This window comes from Pinus tabuliformis, chromosome 5_1, assembly GCF_031772625.1.
Source record: "Pinus tabuliformis cultivar Carrire ecotype Pingquan chromosome 5_1, CPIR1, whole genome shotgun sequence".
NCBI lineage: Eukaryota > Viridiplantae > Streptophyta > Pinopsida > Pinales > Pinaceae > Pinus > Pinus tabuliformis.
The window spans coordinates 116,923,632-116,929,631 of NC_142305.1; positions in this window are offsets into that span (position 1 = coordinate 116,923,632).

Genomic DNA, 6,000 nt, shown 5'->3' on the forward strand with positions numbered 1-6,000 from the left:
CTACTACAAAATCATCCTCCTTCTATGTTATGATATCAAAACACCACTCCTAGATGTTTTTTTGGCTTAACTATGGAACAAGACTTGCAATGTTAAAGAATGGAACACTTGTTCCTCCTAGTTGCTCGATATTTAACATAGCTAAATATTCATTTAGGATTAGGGTTTTGGACCATATTGAATATTATTGAAAGTCCACATATGGATAGCCTCATGCGTGTGAGTAATGGGGGATGATGTGGCATCCACTTGTACCATGGTGGTCAACAAGGTAGGTCATATTACAAGACACATAACTTTCACCTATAATCTCTAATTGAGGTGATTCTTGCATTGTTGGAAATGTATCAAAGTGTAGAATATTGCATCTTCATGCAAATAAATTTTTGGACCAAAATAAAATGATGTTTGGTGCCTCAAAATGGCTCTAGAAGATTTCAAATAATTCCTAACCCCAATTTCCCAAATTGGGACATGCCACTAAAAGTACCCTAAAATCTAATTCCTCCAACTTTTTCCAACCAAAAAGTACCAGTACAAATGATTTTTTTTATGATGATCAAATATTGATCATACCTTCCCATTTAAGGATAATTTTGGTGCCTAAAAGCTTTACTAAAGTAGGCGAGGAAATGTATTCTCTTCCTTCTCTGTAGAGTACCATTTTTCTTTGTATGGAAGTTGTCCTTTCAACCCAATTTTCCAAAGGATATATAATCCCTGTATTATAGATTTGGAATTCCTCTACAAGATCATGTCTTCTACCAACTCATCCTGAGCATCTAGTGCAAAGCTCTCTTTGGTAGGTAAGGCTTTCTCCTCCTAATCCAACATGAAAGGCTCACAGAGTTTCAAATTCTCTAGAGTCACTACTAAGTAAATGTGCATATATGGGAGTAGACATTAAGTTTGTAGGAATTATCTCCCACCTTCTCCAATACCTCAAAAGGTACATACTACAAATCCCTGATCATTTTACCAAGACCCTATAATATTTCTTTGTTCAGTTGTAGGTAAATTTTATCTCCTACTTTGAATTATTTCTCCATTTAGTGCTATTCATGTCGAGCCTTATACCTTTCTTGTGACTTCTTTAGTGTCTCTTCTATTTGCAATTGAATATGCATAATTTTTCAACTAACTTCTCTACTTTTGATCTGTAAAATGTCGTGGATATTCCACTGCATAATTCGTCACAACAGAATTGATAAAATTATATTTAAAATCTAAAATTCTACAATATCATAGTTTTATTAGATTTCTGGATCTGTAGATTTACTGTTAATAATGCCTGCATGCGAACAAAAATTATACAAAAAAAAGAGAACTGTAAAATAAAAACTCACACACACATTTGACAAGATATGTTATGGGAAACCCTTTTGGGAGAAAAACCTGCCTCGAAGGTGAGGTCGCTCCACACTCTTTCTCTGGATGGAAATATGGTTGCAAGTACAAAGAAGTATGGTATGTTTCCCATGGGGCTGCTACAATGAACAAATCCTCTCTATGTGCTCTACCTCCTATCCCTCTTGGCTAATTTTACTCATCCATGGAACAAATGCACTCGAAAGAATAGAATCACTTTTCCTCCTAGTGGCATGGTTATAACACAGTCGAATAACCTACCAGTGGTTAGGTTTGACTACCTCAACTCTTAACAAAAGATATAATATAGACTCTTCTAAAGTTTTCTACATTATAATAATGTGGCTAGCCCCTTTTCCATGAATATTTGGGGCTGACATGGCATCCTCTCAAATTATGGTGGTGAAAATAGGCATGCCAACTTCTGAGTGACATAACTTTTGTATACGAACTCTGATTGACATGATTCTTGTGTTGTTGGAAAGGCTTCTATGTTTAGAATAGAATAAAAATGTTTGGTGCTAAAGCAAAAAAAATTTACCCTCAAAACACTCTCAAAATTTTTCAAGCCCTCTTTTTCCAAGCTGGGTCTCGCCGATAAAAACAGTCCCATGAGCTTATTCCTCCAATTTTTCCTGTCTAAAAGCATTGAGATGGATGAAAAAAATATAATGATTCAATCTAGATCACACCTCCCTATTTTTGGAGGCTTTTGGTCCCGAGAAAAAAATCTTCTACTGAATGAGGTGAGGAAAGTTTTCCTCCACCTTCTCTCTGGTGTACCATTTAGATTTACTTGGAAGTTGTCCTTTCAACCCAATCTATGAAAGGTCATTTTGCCCCTGTCTTGTAGTTTTGGACCTCTTCTGCAACAATATATCTTCTTTTAACTTTGCCTAAGCATCTAGTGCCAAATCCTCCACAGAAAGTAGGACATGCTCCTCTTCATGATCTAGCATGGAAGGCTCATAGATTTTCAAATTATCTAGATTCAAAACTAAGTAAATACGCATATATGGTGGTAAACTGAGTCAATAGGTATTATCACCCACCTTTTTAAATATCTCAAAGGGATCATATCTCAAAGCCTTGATTTTCTTACTAGGCCCCTGTAGCCTCTCCTTGTTCAAGTATAGCCATACTATGTCTCCCATCTTGAATGATTTCTTTGTTTTATCTTGATCATTCCTAGTGTTATATTCCTCCTATGACTTTTGTGGTGTTTATTATACTTGTAGATGGATCTGCTTGATCTTTTCTACAAACTTTTCATCCCTCAAGGCATATCCTGTAACATCCTCCCTCAATCCTCCTTGTTGCCCATATGCAATGGCTAAAGGTGAAGACGGTAAATATCCATAACAGGTTTCAAATGGCGACTTTCTTGTAGAAGTGTGGACTGCTATGTTCTAAGAATGTTGTAGATATACCATATTTTCATCCCACGTCTATGGATTATTTTGGTTGTATCCCCTCATAAGCTACACCAAATTCCTATTGACTACTTTTTTCTATCTATTTGTTTGTGGATGAAGTGATGTAGATCTCTTCAATTTCATGTCCATCTTCTCCCACAATGTAGTCCAGAACGCACTAAGAAATATTGTGTCCCTGTCTGAAATGATGCTCCTTGGTATCCCAAAGTACACTCATAGTTATCCAAAGAACAAGTTTGATGCTTCTTTCCCACTAATGGTCTTTTTATAGGTAAAAAAAACGCACACACATCTTGCTAAACCTATCAACTACCACGAACAGGTAGTGATCTCCCTTTCTAGTTGTTAGTAAAACTCCCACAAAGTCCATCGAAATTCTTTCCCAAGGACAAGTGGGTACAGGTAAGGGATGATATAGACCATGTTTCTAATTTCTAGGCTTGCTATTACAACAAATCATGCATCTTATTATGAACTTAGCTACCTACTCTTGCATCTTGGGCCAATACACATACCCTTGTGTAACAACCCCATGCTAAGTTTCCATGTAAACAAAATAAGACCAAGTTCATGGGACATGTATTCCAAGCTAAATGGTGGTGTTGTAGCGGCTACAACCACCCTCCAAAATATTTTCCTTAGCTTCATTTGGAGCCTTCCTACCAACCATCCTTAGCAGCATGTCTTGAACTGACAAATACTTATGCTTCAATTGAGTTTTTGTGGCTCATCAGCTTGTGTTTGCTAGCTTGTTTTCCTTTCACCTACAAGCTAACATCCCGGGACTTGGTCATTATCTGGTTGTTGTGCTTACTTGCAGAATTGTGTAGAATTGGAGGGCAACCAGCCTTGCTCTCCAGAATTACGCAGAGAATCAAGGCAGCTCGTTTCTCTCCAGAAATGCCAGAGCAAGCAGGTAACCTTCCCTCTAAAAATTGCATCGAGCACCCCATCACTGGGCTTGATCTAAAAATTTGCGCAGAACTGGCTGAAAGCCTTGGCTTTAGTACAAAAATTGTGCAGAGCCTGAGGAAAAGCAAGAGCCACTCAGCCCAGAAACTGCACAGAAGTCACTCAAGGGCTTGTAGTCTGTTACATGTGCTCCCAAGTTGACAGGTTCCCTCCAAGACTGATCAATATTGCTTTGCGTGCATGGGTTGATTTTTCCCGAAAAAGAAAAAATAAAAATAAAAGAAAAAAAGCATCGCTAGATTTTAGGGAGCTATTTTTAGTAGCTGTGGGTTACATTCAAAATTCATTTTAGAAACCTCTTGCCAAGTGTCACTTTTTCCTAGATTTGTAGCATGCACGTCATAAGCTTTGATCTTATCAAAAATATTTATTCGATGCTTCAGAGCTCATTCCTCACTTTGATCTTAGAGCTTTCGCATTCCCCATTGCATCTAGGAGCATTTGACATACTCATCTCGGCTTTTTCCAGGTAAGTCCGCTTTTCATGTCTTTTGCTATTTTTTTGTCGCTTTTTGTATTTCAGTTTGTGTGAGTGTTTTTTGCTTCGTTTTGTTGAATGCTTGTTGTCATTGTAATGCATGTTATATTGTAGAAGCATTGTTTCAATATTTCAATTGCATCTCACTCATGTTGCATGCATGACATTGTTTCTGCAATAACGGTCGTCGTCGCGGCGACTCACTCCACACACTTACTTGTTTTCTCGTTTACTGAATCATGAACTCATTGTTTGCATGCATGTTCATTCACTCTTGTATGCACTCATCTTCGCACATGCATTCGACCTTTACATGTTTTCAGTCGCCCGTCGATGGGTTTGGTTTGTCTTGGCCCAGACCTTGCTATAGAATTTCCTACAAATTCTCTACAAATCTACCTCTGAGATCTATGTAGAAAATATAATTGTAGATTAACCTGATAATGCAATATACCAAAGAAAAATACTATAATCTACTTCTACTATCAATTCTTGTGGAAGCTTAAAGATCGAGTCGAATGAGAGTTGAACACATATAACCATAAGAAGAAGAATCAATGCACATGAAACACAGAAAATACTCAGGGGAAAGCCTTAGCTAAAAACCCCACTATCTGTATTATCATACAAGGTGGAAATACATCAGAATTATACAAACCCTTAGCTCTCACAGCTAGCTAGCTCTTAGTACAATCCTCCTGGATGCTCACAGGAAATCAAAGCTTCTCACAAGCCTTCTCCCCTGTAGTTCCTCTGGGATGATCTCCTTCACCCAGTGGAACACTGCTCTCACACACTGCTCTAAAACACTGTCAAGACTGTGCAATCCTCAAGGAACCTTTCCTTGACTACATGTATGATTTTCCTTTATAGGAAAACACATGTAACTAATAGTACACTGTCCTTGAAATTTAGCTTAACTGGGTCTTTCTTAGAACAGACATGCATAAGTTTATGATGAGGGAATCTTCAGTTATTTTGAGTACAGTGGTTGAGTGTATGCATGCATCAACTGATTGATAACTCACAATTAGTTCCTCAAACATTTTGGAACTAATTTAACTAGACTTAACTCAGTAAACTGAGATAACTAATTACAACTCAAATATAACTCAATCTTATCTCCTTAATTAAGGGATAATCTCCTTAATTTAAGGGATAACTCTTGCATGACTTCAGAAAGACTTCTAACTTGAATTTCTCCAACTAATTAATCCATAATGAATGAATTAATTATTTCCAAGTAGCTGGTGAGACTAAATTCGATTTTAATTCACAATTTTAATTCAAGGACAAATTAAAATTGGAATTTTTGGATTCTATTTCTATCATTTCTTGTTGTTATTTTCAACACTCCCTCTCAACAAGAAAGGAATTCAACTCGATCCTGATCCTGAACCTTTGGAATGTTCTACATGCAACACTTCTCTCTAGTGTTGTAGCTCAACCAACTCTAGAAACAACAAAAAAAAAAATCCAACCTGAATCAATATGATGCATCTATCATTAAAGTCTTTGACTGCTATTGCCTTTATCAACTAAAAACTTTGCACTTCTGCTGACGCAGCCTTTCTGCACTATTGTCAATCCTTATTTGCGCTCTTTAGTATCTAACTGCTCTAGCCTCTATCACTTTAATCTCTGACTGCATCAATCCCACTGATTCCTCTCGCTACTATGTACTTTGGGCTCCTGTAGCAAGGTATGATCCATGAGATAAAACCTCTCAATGGACCCTACCCAATT